General features: G+C 40.2%; 1 long non-coding RNA gene across 1 annotated transcript; it reads left to right on the top strand.

Annotated features, from left to right (window-relative positions):
- Positions 1 to 8,812: 8,812 nt before the first annotated feature.
- On the top strand, positions 8,813 to 9,716 carry LOC111611681. Its single transcript, XR_002754160.1, has 4 exons — positions 8,813 to 8,844; positions 8,947 to 9,064; positions 9,297 to 9,361; positions 9,469 to 9,716. It is a non-coding gene; the product is annotated as an uncharacterized LOC111611681 (long non-coding RNA).
- The last annotated feature ends 6,597 nt before the right edge of the window (positions 9,717 to 16,313 follow it).

The raw sequence follows: 16,313 nt of genomic DNA, 5'->3' as shown, positions 1-16,313 counted from the left end.
TGTCAATGCTCGCTGCTGGCTGAACCGTGTGGGCGTGGCCAAATGGCGAATATCAGTCCCTCGCCATATACATACGTTTGGCTCTTATTCAGGCATAGATCATCCGATTGGCGCCAAACTGGATATGTATGACCTTTGTTCACCTCTAAAGAGCCCGACGGGTTTGAAATGTAATTTGGCTCCACTGCGCCCCCTAAGTTAATACATGGGCTGTATCTCCTCGACGCATCGACCGATCTGCACCAGATTTTTTGACAGTCGTCGGGGAGCGCTGCCGAACGCATTCACGCGTGTCGCCTGGTGGATGGGTGTGGAAAATGCGCGACAGCTTCTGCGGTGGCTAGCGGGCGGCGGTGCTGGAAACTGCGGCGGAGCTTCTGCGGTGGGGAGTTGGCTGCGGCTCTGGAAATCGTGCGAGAGCTTCTGCGGTGGCTGGAACCCCGCGGTGGCCAATAGGCCGGAGCGGCGCTTGCTGCGAGGGCCGCCCGAGGCTGCTTGCAGCTTTAATTATTCTTATTATTCTTCCACCCAAATGAATTGCCTTTTTGGGGCTTTATCATATTCAAAAACTCACCAAACTTGGCGGTCGCATAAAACGAGTTTTAAATTTAAGTACTGTAAGGTCGTCGCAAAAATCGCAAAAAAAATTGCTCAACGGCAGCAACTAGCAATTTTCAAAAGACCCATTGCTATTCACTTACTTCATCGTAGAGACTTGAAATTCGGTACAGTTGTAGAGCTCACTAAGACGCTCAGAATTTACAAGTAATGTCATAGTGCAACTATCACAGGAAGTCGGCCATGTTGGATTGAAGGTCCATTTCGGACCCTGATTTGGCCGTTTACAGCCTTCGTATTTGATCGAACTCCTCCTAGGGATTTCGATTGATCGGCTTCAAACTCGGTCAGTCTGATCATAAGGCATGTCTGATTTAAAGTTATCAAATTGGTGAGTTTTGGAGCATGTTGAAGGGGGGGTACCAGGGGTCAAAGTTCACCTACACGCCATGAAACAAAAACCTCTTATATTTCCTATACAAAAACACATAGAGGGACCAAACTTTCAGTGATTGATCGGCATCGGGTGTCCTATAATACCCTGCAGTGAAATTTTTTTTTTACGTAGGCCACGCCCCCTGAGAGCAGGAAGTGTAATGTTTTACTGTGAACGGTCGCTATCTTAGCCCTTTGACCTAATCAACATGAAACTGTGTCCAGAGACAGAAGACATGTTGGTGTGTTGTGGATTCCAACCCCGACCGGCTGCGATGAAGCAGGTGGGCGTGGCGGCGTTGCGAACGCCATCGAATTTCGTTTGGCTCTGAATTCCACAGTTTCGGGGTGAGCTGCTCCAAACTCACTAGGATGGATCCTTATCCATCCCCGAACAGGAATCCATAGCGATATTTGGTGGGCGTGGCCTAATTTTTCTATAGCGACCCCTAGAGTATTTTAAATGAACAGCCCCAAGCCATGCTTAAACCTAGAATTACGAAACTTGGTACACATGTGTATCTTGTCGGGACGTACAAAAAAGTCTCTTAGAGCCATGCTCTAAACCCAACAGGAAGTCGGCCATTTTAGATTGAAGTTCATTTGACCTCCATTTTGACGTTTACAGCCTTTGCATTTGATCGAACTCCTCCTAGGGTTTTCGATTGATCGGCTTCAAACTCGGTCAGTCTGATCATAAGGCATGTCTGATTTAAAGTTATCAAATTGGTGACTGTATGAGCTTGCTGAAGGGGGGTTACCAGGGGTCAAAGTTCAGCTACTCGCCATGAAACACGAAACTCTTATATTTCCTATAAAAAAACACATAGAGGGACCAAACTTTCAGTGATTGATCGGCATCGGATGTCCTAAAATACCCTGTGGTGAAATGATGAGATCACTTAAGCCACGCCCCCTGAGAACAGGAAGTGTCATGTTTTACTGTGAACGGTCGCTATCTTAGCCCTTTGACCTAATCAACATGAAACTGTGTCCAGAGACAGAAGACATGTTGGTGTGTTGTGGATCCAAGCCCTGACCGGCTGCGATGAAGCAGCTGGGTGTGGCGGCGTGGCGAAGTGACCTGTAACGCCGATGCCATACGTTTGCTTCTAGATTCCACATGTTTCGACCGAGCTGCACCAAACTTGGCCTGACACATCCTGGTCTGATGCCTGACAATGCTATGTCATCATATTATGACGTCATCTAAGCCCCGCCCCCTCAGAATGAATTAGAGAGATCTTCTGTGTAATTACATAATAAACAGTCCATGTTCGTTGTTTGTAGGGCAATGCTGCCCTCTGCTGCCCACTGAAATAGTTTCATTATTTCAGTAATTCGACACCAGAGGGCAGCATTGCCCTACGGAATGACAGTTCAATGTTGTAATGGAGGAAAAAATTAAATAATTAGTAATTCTAACACAAAAACTCACAGAGGCACCAAACGTTCAGTGATTGATCATAATCGAGTGTCCAATAATATCCAATGGTCAAATGATGACATCACTTAGGCCCCGCCCCCTCGGAACAGGAAGTGCTATTTTTTTACTTGGAAAGCTCTGTTTATGGCTCTCTTGACCTAATCAAGATGATTCGGATGATAAACTCTGTCAATGCTCGCTGCTGGCTGAACCGTGTGGGCGTGGCCAAATGGCGAATATCAGTCCCTCGCCATATACATACGTTTGGCTCTTATTCAGGCATAGATCATCCGATTGGCGCCAAACTGGATATGTATGACCTTTGTTCACCTCTAAAGAGCCCGACGGGTTTGAAATGTAATTTGGCTCCACTGCGCCCCCTAAGTTAATACATGGGCTGTATCTCCTCGACGCATCGACCGATCTGCACCAGATTTTTTGACAGTCGTCGGGGAGCGCTGCCGAACGCATTCACGCGTGTCGCCTGGTGGATGGGTGTGGAAAATGCGCGACAGCTTCTGCGGTGGCTAGCGGGCGGCGGTGCTGGAAACTGCGGCGGAGCTTCTGCGGTGGGGAGTTGGCTGCGGCTCTGGAAATCGTGCGAGAGCTTCTGCGGTGGCTGGAACCCCCGCGGTGGCCAATAGGCCGGAGCGGCGCTTGCTGCGAGGGCCGCCCGAGGCTGCTTGCAGCTTTAATTGAATTTGTTTTGTGATTTATATGCTAGTTATTTGAAATTCTGGAAAATGTCAGTAATGCTGACTGGAGTTGTTTTGGTTTGAAAAAAGTTTTGGAACCAGCTTTTTGAAAAATGTTTGTAGTCTCCATGGATACATTGAATAAATAACACACAACTTTATTCTTAGAAAAAATCTTTAAAGAACAATCAATGTGTACCTGTTGATTTCACAAAGTAACTCAATTATTTAGTTTATTGTAATTACTCAAGACCAGAAAAACAGTGTTTTGCTCCATTGCATTTATGTGACGTATCATTTTCAGAAGTTACTTGAATGTTAAAATTCATTAGAAAAACATTGATCTCGGTTTCAGTTACTCTGGTTGTGATTAATTTGTTAGTTAACATTTTTTGGTGAGAATGTGGGGGTTTAACACTGCTTATCTGGTTTAAAAAGTTACTTCTGATTTTAGAAGATTGGTTTTGATTTATTCAGATCTTTGGAATGAGAGTCAGTGTCTGGTCCAGGTTTCAGAAAATGCCTCAAAAACACATTTGGTCTCCTTGGATACGTTGCTTGAAATAAAATCTTAATACTCGAATATTAGAAAAGTTTTTAGATATGCATTTCTCCTGGATTATTTCTAACTAGTTTAGATTTAAACTTATTATTGTTTCATTAAATTTTTCTAAGAAAGAGGAGTTTTGAATAATTAGTGGTTTACGAAATGCTGTGTTGGTCCTTTGCATATTTGGCAGCTGTAATATATTTTCACGCTGATTACGTTTTCAGAAAGAGTCAGCAATATTAATAGTGGTGTGGTGATTGGAAAACATTTTATTTTAGTTTGAGAGAATTACTTTTAGAGAATCCATTGTTGATGTATTTTGTCTCCATGGAGATGGTAATATTGAAAGAAGCATTTGGAGAAAAATAACTGTGTGAACATTCATCTGAGTTTCTTGCTGGGTTGTGTGCAGCCATGATCTTCAGACTGATGTAATGAATTTCATAACACTACCTTCAACCATAACTGAGCCATTTGGAGTAATATTAACATGTGATAATAAGACTTTGAGGCATCATGCACACATAAGGGATGCAGATTATTATTTTAATTATTTTGTCTGGCTTATCTCCAGACAAAATATAATGGCCATTTTAACACTGGATATGGATTTCTAAACCAAATAAACAGTTTTATTTTTGTAGGAGGGAGCCCCTGGAAACGGAGGAAAGGCCACTTATGTCGGCCTGTTTATTTAGTTCCCCAGTCTTTAAACTTAATTAATTTTACAGGTTTACATTTGTACTGTTGGCTATATGTGGGAGTATGAAGGTAGTACTGATGAGGTGTCAGACCTGCTGTCTTTGTGATTGTGAAAAATTGTGGAGCTCAAAGGAATTTAGTTTGATTAACTAGAATTAACATTTTGGTAATTTACAAATGCTATTGGAAACATATATTTCTAAACTTTGATACTTTTAAAGTATTAAAGTTGTGTAAGCAGTGATTTAAGTGTAATAATTATGAATGGATCACATATCTTATCCCTGGCTATTGTTACGAATGATCAAATGTACCTGAGCATCAAAGATTTGTGAGGATGGGTTGTTATATAAAGGTGAACTGAGTAACTTGTTGCAGTCTTATTTCATTCACACTTATGGCACAGTCTAAGATTACAGGTGTTTCATTAGCTATTAAGACATTCTAAACACAGTGTATAGCTCTTTAATTTATGTTTCCAAATGTTTAATAGTTTATGGTTAGGGATGAATTGCCAATAACTCTAAATTTGATTTGTTGTCTTTAATGATTGATTGGTACCAAGATGAAGCTGCAAGTTTGTTTGTCTGAGTGGCGATGCTCCATACATGTTTGATCATTGAGTTTTAGAGTGTGTTCTGGTTTTTATGTAAAATTTTATTTTTTGCTGTTTTTTTTTGTGACTAAAGATAAGCTATATTTGTTTTATCTCTTAATTCCCGTCTTTATTGTATAATCAAATACAATGGCATAGCAATAATATTGTTAATTAAATATATTCAAGAAAAACAAACACATTCATAAACCTGGGTTATTGTATTGTTGGTATTTCAGTTCCCTCAAAACATTGCTTTGGACTTTTGTGAAGGTCTAGATCCTGAATTATAGCTTTTTTTGCTTTGTTTTTTCCTTTGCAGCTCAGACCATGGCGCTTCCAGCAGATGGATCCCCAAAGTTGGAGGGACTTCCAGACAATGGTAAGGAACACGGTAAGGTGTGGTCAAATGAAACCGACATGGTTTCTGAAGACTACGGAGAGGGGTTGAGGTTTGATCAGCCGAGTTCTGCTGTGGACCGTGACAGTGCTGCGTCGCTGCACTGGCACTCTGAGATTCTTCCCCCAAATTTCAAATACATACAAGACAGTGGGGTAGCTGAGAAGCCTGAAGAAGACACGGCTCCTTGTACTTCACTTGAATTCACGTCTGGACTTGACAAACAGGAAGAGCCCATTTTGCGTCCAGAGAACTCCAGACCTATTGGTACCCTCGCAACACCATCAGGTAGGTTTGGAAGAGGACGGGGCTTCTTTGACTTCTGGCCGCGCCAGGAGCATTACAGAGAAGGTGGATGCTGTGAAGGAGGACAACCCACCATTAAAGCTTAGTTTTGGTACAGTGCTTCCTTCCAGCTTTACATTCACATTTGGACCTGACAAACCGGACGAGCCCATTTTGCGTCCAGAGGACTCCATTCCTATCAGTGCCTCACCACAACCTCTGGCAGGTTGGAGAAATTTAGTGACTTTTTGCCGCGCCATTAGAATTCCAAAGAAGGTGGATGATGCGAAGGAGGATGATACACCATCAACGCCTAGTGATCAGGTAGGTTTGAAAGAGGACGTGACTCATGCGACATCTGTGACTGGCATAAACGGAAAGCGGACCAGGGACAGTGATGCTGAAGAGGAGCCCCCAGCCAAGAGGAGTAAGGACACTTGCTGAAAAGGAGCTCCCAGCCAAGACGGCACAGTGGTATAATGAAGATCCCATTTGGGACGAGGTCCTTCAAAGTATCGGCAGAAGGATGGCATGGAGATATGGTAAAGAATGGGAGGACGAGCCCATTCCGTCAACCCCTCTGTTCATTCCATACCGAAAGACAGACCATGAAGATCCTATTCTGTTATCCCCTGTCCTCAGTCCCTCACCAAGGACAGCGTGTGAGGATCCTGGTCTGTCATCCCCTGTCCTCAGTCCCTCGTATAGAATGCCACGTAAACGTCCTGTTTTGCCGTCCTCAGTCCCTCGTATAGAATGCCACGTAAACGTCCTGTTTTGCCATCCCCCGTCCTCAGTCCCTCGTATAGAATGCCACGTAAACGTCCTGTTTTGTCATCCCCCGTCCTCAGTCCCTCGTATAGAATGCCACGTAAACGTCCTGTTTTGCCATCCCCCGTCCTCAGTCCCTCGTATAGAATGGCGCGTAAACGTCCTGTTTTGCCATCCCCTGTCCTCAGTCCCTCGTATAGAATGCCACGTAAACGTCCTGTTTTGCCATCCCCTGTCCTCAGTCCCTCGTATAGAATGCCACGTAAACGTCCTGTTTTGCCATCCCCCGTCCTCAGTCCCTCGTATAGAATGCCACGTAAACGTCCTGTTTTGCCATCCCCCGTCCTCAGTCCCTCGTATAGAATGCCACGTAAACGTCCTGTTTTGTCATCCCCCGTCCTCAGTCCCTCGTATAGAATGTCACGTAAACGTCCTGTTTTGCCATCCCCTGTCCTCAGTCCCTCGTATAGAATGGCGCGTAAACTTCCTGTTTTGTTATCCCCTATCCTCAGTCCCTCAGCAAGGACAGCGTGTGAGGATCCTGGTCTGCCATCCCCCGTCCTCAGTCCCTCGTATAGAATGCCACGTAAACGTCCTGTTTTGTCATCCCCTGTCCTCAGTCCCTTACGAGGGACGATGCAAGAGGATCCTTGTCTCTCATCCCCTGACGTCAGTCCCTCACCATCGACGCACTGTGAAGATCTCCCGTTTTGTCACCCCGCGTTTTCAGTCCTTCACCATCAACACACCTTGAAAATCCAACTTTGTCATCCCCTGACTTCCGTTTCCGGATGGAGACTGAAAAGGACATAGAAGAGGAACCAACACCTTCAACATCTGGTGGAACTATAGCAAGAGTGAGTTCCAGACACGTGTGGTTTAGACCTCGCTACGTTTCAAGTGACTCTGATTAGATTGGGATCCGTAAAAACTGAGAACCTATGTGGGAAGTCACATTAGGACATATCATCATTTCTCTGTTTTTTTTTGTTTGTTTTATTAAAGCCAATGGGTTTCTAGCAAGCCTGTGGAAGCCTTAGGTAGCGCCTTGCACCGGGGCTTTTCTTTATCCCGCTGCTAGATGTAGCATTTTAGATGTTGAGGATTCTGGCAGGACTCAGGAAGCCTTAGGTAGCGCCTTGCACCGGAGTTTTCTTCGTCTTTGTGTCTTCCTCTCATCTTCCCCATGTTTCAGGGTGAAATAGCGGTTCTTCCCCACGCGGTGCTCTCCGATATAGTAAATTATTCTATTCTGTTCCTCCACTAATCCACTCTCCAAGGTTTTAATCTTTCAGGTTTTAGCTGCTCATCGCTGGATCCTTTCGTCGTCGTCCATGTGGTTCCTGTCCTTCTGGACCCCTTGTTTTTCACACTGCTTGTAAGTTTTTCCACATTCACATGATACTGCTTGCCTCCTGCTGGTGGTGGGGACCATCAGCTTTACTAAATAAAAATAGAAATAGAAGTTATTAGTAATTTACAAAGTGCTCAACCACATAGAGTTAAAATTTACATTAAGTAAGGAATGCTTGCCTGACAATACGTTGTATCAGAAACCAAATTAAAGCATCAGGACAATAAGAAATTAGAAGACAAAGGAGAACATAGTTTATGATTGAAGGATTTAATTAAGAGCTTTTATTCAGAGACACTAGAGAACAGGATCAGAGGAAAGGAAATGGAGAGCATGTGGAGTAAAGTTTTATGTAGATAAACTATTAATCTCATGAAACAAATAGTTTATATGACCAATAGCATGTTCATGTGTTACAACACAGAAAAATCACAAAAGAATAGACATTAAAAAAATACCCGACCCAAGTTCAGACTTCTCAGATTTCTGATTCTCTGATCATCCCAGGTTGGATCTCCTCCGCCTGTAATCCTCCACCTTCAGCACCACCAGTCAGGTGGAGGAAGATAAGAGAACCCAGTTGACAAAAAAGGTAAGAAAACTTATTTTCATTTTAAATATGGATGAAATTGAGCTCAGATTTCAAAATTGTTCTTCCTTCTGTCCACCTATATTCTATTTGTTAACCCTGTTGTCTTTTCTCTGGATTTCATTTCTACATCAACTCATGTCACATGACATGAGTTGACCAACAATTAAATCAGAAGACCAGCGCCGCCTGGAATCCTCCACCTTCAACACCACCAGTCAGGTGGAGGAAGATAAGAAAAAAAAGTAACATTTATATCTACGCAACATGACTAATCATTTCAAATATAGCTGCGGAGAGCTGAGCTGAAAGTTAGAAACTGTCGCTGTCTGCTGTCCGTGCATATTTTCCTCCTTAACTTTATCTTCTCTCTTTATCTCATTTCTCTGTGAACTCATGTGATGACTGGAGTTGACCAACAATTAAAGCAGAAGAAGACCTGCTCCACCTGCTGATCTACTGGTTGTAACAGCTTGTGGGAAAGGTGAGGACATGATGATGACTTTGATCAGAAAGTCTCTTCCAATAATCCGTGATTTAGACAGAGATTAAGGAATGTGTGTCTGATCATGTGATGATTCGCCAGCATCACTGGACCAATCAGGCGAGAGAAGACAGAGAGGACTGAGGACTAAAACGAAAATACTCTGCCTGCCAAAAAAGGCAGACGATCCAGTGGCCCCAGGTTTACACACCATCTGCTGGTACTAAATACATTTTTCACAACCTTAACTTTTCAGCCATTCTATAGTTGAAATTATTTTCTTAATTATTCAAGAATTGAAACCTTGGTTTTCCTTCCTGTTAGATCATATAAGCAAAAAAATAAACAAATTTTAACGTGCAAAAAGTTTATTTACAGTGAGCAACGCTAAAACACTTTTATACATACAGTGCAGTAAACAATTCTCATTAAATTCCCCCCCGTTGTGACAGGTTTGAGGCAGACCGACCGCTGGGGAGATGGACCTCACCTGGCACCATTACTCTGGATGTAACAGGTAGGTGAGCAGAAACTGAAGCTGCTGAGACATCTCAGAAAAGTTTCAGCATTTAATGACGTGCGTTCGACTCTGCGTTTCTCAAATTTGTTCTTCTGTTTCCTTAGCTGGACTCTCCTGTCAATCAAAACATCAATGACTCGAGAAGTGGACAGCGAGGTTTCTGGTGCCTGGCTGGAGACGAGATTCTGATTATTCAAGAGCCAAAACAAAACGTCAGAATAAATAGTTAGAAGGCAGATTTGTTTTCTATTTGTTATTGTTTTCATTATTAATGCTCCATAACACAAAATTCATCAGTGCTGTAACTCTTGAGTTGAATAAAATGTTCTTCTTTCAATCTGTTATTTCTGGAGTCTTTTTATTTTAACCATAATCATTTTTGGAAACGTTATATATTAAAGGAACGCCCACATTTTTAATAGAACTTCATAGCTGATCAAAGCACAAACTGGAGAACAGGTTTAAAAGAAATGCTTTTTTAGTGTAAATTCATTTGTAGTTACATAAATACAAAATTCACATCTTAAAAACAAACACAAGCCAGTCACACTGAAGAAGTTTCCTGATGTTGACCTTCGACCCTTAGCTTCAACTGATTCACTGAAGGGTTGGGTAGAAATGTTACCCAGAGAACGCTCTTTTTCCTCATGGACTCATAACCAATGAAACAAACTGGAAGAACTGGAAGCTGAACCAGTTGGTGGATCAAGTCGGTCAACTCCAAGTAGCCAACACCGATCGCCTTTGAAGCTTCACAGCTCTGACTCTGACTTATGAAAACCTTTCCTCCAGTTTGAGCCGAGACTGTGGAAGGTTGTTTTTTACGGCCTGCTGCTTCTTCAGTTGCTGTGAACCAGAGTGACAAACAGGAGGAGTGAGCAGAGAGAGACGGCGCCAGTCAGGACGGCTTTCACCAGCAACACCGTCCAGCTGCCCGGCATGAAGACATGAGACGGACATTACCGGCAAAATAATCTATTACAATAAGAGTTTGGCTGAAATATTTTTGCAACGACTGAGAAATATGAACCCCCCCCCCCCCCCCCCCCCCCCCCCCCCCCCCCCCCCCCCCCCCCCCCCCCCCCCCCGAAAAAAAACAAAACAAAAAACAACCAGACTTAATCATATAGTGATTAATCATAAAGTGATTAAGTCTGGTTCTTTGTTGACCGCTACACTGTGGTCAACAAAGAACCAAGACAGAAGCTACAAACCTTTAAGTCACCATGCCGAGTTATGAAACAAAAAGAAAAGCCATAAAGCCATGCAGTACATGAATCTTTTTGATTTTAGTCTTTTTTTCCAGTTTTCCTAAATGATAAACCTAACAGTTAACATTTGATGATGATTAGGCCTGTCACGATAGCAAATGTTGCTCAACGATTAATTGTCTCAAAAATTATTGCGATAAACGATAATATTGTTTGAAGACCTTTTTACACTGATTTAATGGAAATGATGTAATAATGCATGTGATTTCCTGCCAAAAATAGATATGCTTTATTTTCAAAAGAATATTTAACACTGGAGCTGATAAACAAAATAAACAAAACAACCAAAAACAAAAATAAAATGGATTCTCAGTCTCCATTAACAAAAAATGCACTTGAAAAAAAACTAAACAACATAAAGCCAAAGTGGAAATAAATACTGCATTCAACCAAAAGAGTGCAGATTATTAAGTCTGTATATTATGTTGCCTTTCAGTAATAATTAGATTTAAATAGAGAAGATGGGCACATCGACTGATGCAATAATTCACACTACATGATTTTTGCTGCTATTTTTCCCCTTACAACAATCTTAAAACGTTGGTGTTTCTAAGATTTTGTGGTGCGTTACGGTAGATCATCGTTGCCGCTCCGATCTAAATCAGAGGTTTTTCCCTGACTGGGAGTTTAACGCAGCCTGTTGAATGTGACAGGTAGCCAATCAGAAAGCGCGGATTCTCCTCGTGTTTTCTGAGGAGAAATTATGGAGGGGAATCCCAAACAGCTGACATGGCGCAACCCGAAGTCCAGCGGATATTGGAGATAATATGTGGAAACAACATTAATGTTTATTCAACATGCAAAGAATATAGAAATGACAAGAGGAGCAGTTGGAGCGAAATTGCTACCGCAGTTGATAAACCCGGTAACTTTTCAGCTGTTCTTCGTTAACCTGACGTAAATAATTTATAATGATTTTCATTCAGTCAGGAATTTACGCTGACACTAGCGACATGCATTGCAGGTAGATTGTAGTAATGCATTGATTAATGCCTGGTTTTAAAATTAGTTAAGTGGACTTGTAGTCATTATTTTGTGCCCATTGTTGGACACCACACGGCAGGAACGAACCCGATGGAACCGTTATACCTAGGATTTCTGTCGGCTAATGTTTGGTCTGTCAGGTTTTAAAAATGGGCCGACAATCGGCTGAAGCTCTAAGATCGTGTGGTCTTTACACTAAGTAAAATGAGGAAGGGAGGGTCAGTGGAGAGCACCGGAGCAGAGCCTTTTTTCATTCAGTGTCATTAACAGAAAGAGAAAAAGGCCGGAAGAGACGATAATGCCGATAATTAAAATGACGTCGATAGTTTTAATTTATCGTACGATTAATTGATTTACCGTTTATGGCGACAGGCCTAATGATGATGATGTATTTGTTTCCCAACCAGCTTTTAGTATGGTGCGCTCTATAGTCCGGAAAATTAGATAGAAGTGAGCCTGATTGGTTGGTGTTTGATGACATCATTTAGTGTGGCAACTGTTTGCTGCAACAGTTTTCTGGAACTTATGTGTAGCACTACTTAATGTAGTTAAGGGACTAGATGGCATATAACACCAGAAGACTAGATTCATCTACTGGAGCTGTTGTCAGTAATCAATAAAACAATACAAAAGAATAACTGCTTTCAATATTATGTATTTTAAGGAAAAAATAATTAAGTGAACACCACAAGACACAAACATACATAGAAACCAAATAAATAAATAAATAAATAAATAAATAAATACTATATATATACACAGTACTGCAGTAGATCTTCTATATAGATGTGCACAAAGAGTCCTAACTTTCCCCGCTGGTCAGCACATTGTCTGACCGACACACATTTAAAAGTCCATGTTTTAATTGTCCAGTTATTTGAGATGAAAAAATGTCCAAGCGCAATTTGTTTCCACCAGAAAAGAGATGAATAATGGATTGTGTGTCTAGGTAGTGAGATGGAGGGGGAACCAGTACAGACCATCAGACTCCTACCAGACCAGTATGGAGTAAATTTCAGGTTCTCTTGGCTCCAGCCAGTTGTCAGAAGCTCACCATCCTTTAACCCTAACAGGGTCACCTGGCCTGTATTGAAATAAACAGGACCAGTAAATTACCAGCCTGCTAGTTAACTAGACTTGTTTCAGTTATTATATACAGAAATAAATGCAATTATATCCACAATCTAATCTTTCAGATGAATTAAAGATATCAGCATTCATCTCATTATTTTAACACATATTGAATTTAAGAAGCTACAATTGATGATCAAACAATTAGCATTGGCTACCACCACCAACATGCCAACCAAACAACATTTGTGTTCACTATTCACCAATTCCATAAATAGTTCAGTGCATGACAACTTCATGGCTCCAAAATCACTGGATGTTCAGATCTACATGATTTTTTATATTGTGAGTTTTAAAAGTGCATAATAAACAAAGATAAACTAATTGTTTGGAAGAACAAACCTGTGGCTCCTTTGTCTCCAGCTCTCCCCCTCACACCTGACTGGGAAAGCTGGAGCAGGCCTGATTAACCACTCAAGATGCAGTGATTGGCTGAATGCACTGTGTGACTGACTGTCACTCTAGCCCACAGGTGTCAAACTCCAGTCCTCAAGGGCCGCTGTCCTGCAGTTTTTAGATGTGCCACAGGTACAAACCACCGAAATGAAATGGCTTAATTACCTCCTCCTTGTGTAGATCAGTTCTCCAGAGCCTTGCTAATGGCCTAATTATTCTATTCAGGTGGTGCTGCAGAGGCACATCTAAACGTTGCAGGACAGCGGCCCTTGAGGACTGGAGTTTGACACCCCTGCTCTAGCCAATGGAGCACCAAAGGTGGGATTAAGGGCAGTTTTACCCTGGGTTACATATGCAGTATGTTTGTTCACTTTGAATTACATTTTAATAACAGGACTTTATTGTGTTAGACTTGTCACGTTCAGTAGTTTTTATTTAGAGGTCCATTGTTGAAGTACAAATGAACTGCTACTGTATCTTTGGACCTAAGTTTCAATAAGTAGAAGTTCAGGGTTCTGCTTGAACTGCACTAAATATAAAGTACTACTGTAATTTCAATATTTACTAGTTGTCACATATGTTTGTACATACAAATTAATAAACTTCTTAACTAAGCAGGATTTTAGTCATTTTATGTATTTAAAGTTGCATTATGTTAAATCAACACAGAAATTCCATTGTGTTTGCTGATGCTGACATCACACCTATGGAACTTGTATGAATGTATGAAACATACATCACAAGCGTCTTGGAATTTTTTCATCAAAGGAGAAATTTTTAACTGAATTTTCTCATTTGTGCTTGAGGATTTCAGAGAAGAGACACGTCCAAGAGTTCAAGAGACTTTTACTACATTTCAACTGAAATACTGTAAAAATACAAGAATGAAACGTAAGTATTTTCTTTGAATATTCATCAAGGATAACTTGATCACAATTTTGGAAAGATATTATTATTGGTTTGACAGAATTATTAGTGATTTGTTAATGAAGATTGTTGGTTAGAAAAAAGTTTGTTCAGTTTAAGATGGAATAGTTTTGCTTCTTGTTTTATGTAAAGATTCAAGATATCAGGACTGTTGTTTTTTAGTTTTTTTTACATGTTTGATAAAGGTGAGATGGAAGAAATCTGGAAAAATTGGCCCCAACAGTTGATTTAAAGCTTTTTTGTTCAAAGTGATTTCATGTGAAAATGTGAAGATCACTGACTGTGATAATTGTCAGAAATAACACCGTGACTGGTTTGGCTCTAAACATGAAATAAATGAGAAAAAAGTTTTTATAATTTAAAATTGAATAGTTTGTTTTCTATTTTATGCAAAAATATAAAAAAGATTGTTTTTAGTCTTGTATATTTGACAATTTGTTTGAAATGACCAAAACAGAAGGTCCAAATCTTGAAACATTTTCTCCAACTGTAGATTTAAAAGCTGTTTAAAGTTAAATTTAAATTTAAGACGGAACAGTTTGTTTTCAGTCGTATGCAAAGATAGAAGAAAAAAAAAAAAAATTGAAAAAAAAATTTTTTTTTTCACGTTTGATAATGGTGACAAGAATCAAATCTGGAAAAATTGAAAAGCTGTTTAAAGTTATTTCATTTGAAGATCAATGACTGTGATAATTTCCAGAAATAATGCTTTGATTTGCATGAGAACAAAGTTCAAATAAATGATAGTTTTAAATTTCATGAATGGTTTTAGGACGCTGAAACTGATCAAAAGTTATGTGATCTTGTCATGTTTGATCTGCTTTGTGTTAAAGTCACTGACCAACTTTCCATGCCTCTGTTTTGGTTTAGACATTTTGAGAAGAAGTGTTCGACTGGTGCTAAATGGTTACTATGGAGATGATGGAAAACCAACCATCTCTTATCATGAGACCAGCATCAGGTAAACAGAATCAACAGAAATATTAAATTCAAGACATGGCAAAAATATTTCTTCCCCTTTGAACTTTTTACTTCTTTTCATGTAAAAACCACAAACTCATGTGTACTATTTAGCAATTTAGCAAATAAGAAAGAATTTTTTTTTTTTTGACAAATTTCTGTAGCAGTTTATTTTTCAGCCTTCCAATTGTGATGCCTCTAAATTATGATTGTGATGTATGTTCCATACATACATCACAACTGCCTTCTGATGTCACTAATTAGGATTCAGTTAGGAATAGACACAGTGGAGGAATTCAGTGTTCAGTGACTGTAAAAAGTATTTATCCCCTTGAATGTTTTACTGTTTTATTACTTTTGAAATAAATAATGTGCAACAAAATTTTGGCCTTTGACAAAAAAACTTTAATGTTGGCTGGACCTTTGTTGAATTAGGTCAGTCACTTTTAAAAAGCGTGAATATTCATGCAGCCACTTATTTTAGGTAAAATATTTTTTGTTTGTTGCTATTATTTTTATATAGGTTAGTTTTCACGTTGACATTATAAGGTCTTTAGTTTATTTTTTAGACCTTAGTTTGAATGCAAATTCAAACTAACTTAAAAATATATGATGGGAAAAATAAAAATAAGAGGCTGTGCAGGAAGGGCTAATTTACAGCATAGGAAAATAATACTGTACATAAATTAAAATAGCAAACTCAGATCAAAAGAGATGTAGAACTAAGTATGACTGATAAAAAATGTACAAAGTTTGTGTTTGTAATGTGATAACGTTGAATTATAACCCAAGTCTCCCTTGAATAATAGATTCTTATTCTCAATGGTGACTTCCTGGTTAAGTAAAGGGTCATTAAAAACAAGATGTGAAAAAGTTCAAGGGAAGTGAATACTTTTGCCAAAACGACTTTGCATATTTTACTCAATAATCTTAGGATCTATGAATCTGTTTACATATTTGTATTTGTTCTACCTTGGCTGAACAGGAAGTGGACATACCGTCGGTATAACCACGCAGCAACAAAAGAGACGTCTTCAGGAAACATCAGCTGCAGCAGCAGCAGCAGCAGCAGCTGCAGCAATGAGGACCTATTGAAGTTCACGCTGAAACGTTGTTTTGTCAGCGTCATATTTCTTGTCTTGTTTTATGGTAAATGATTTTCTTCTACAAACAGCCAAGCACCGATATTTCTAAGTTTTGTAGAGAGTTTTTAGTCTGAAAACAGTGTCACTAATCCTGCCACCTTCTTCTCATTTCTCCTCATTTGTCAGGATTTGCCT

The sequence above is a fragment of the Xiphophorus maculatus genome, chromosome 16 (assembly GCF_002775205.1).
Source record: "Xiphophorus maculatus strain JP 163 A chromosome 16, X_maculatus-5.0-male, whole genome shotgun sequence".
Lineage (NCBI taxonomy): Eukaryota > Metazoa > Chordata > Actinopteri > Cyprinodontiformes > Poeciliidae > Xiphophorus > Xiphophorus maculatus.
This window is presented reverse-complemented; position numbering and strand designations above follow the sequence as displayed.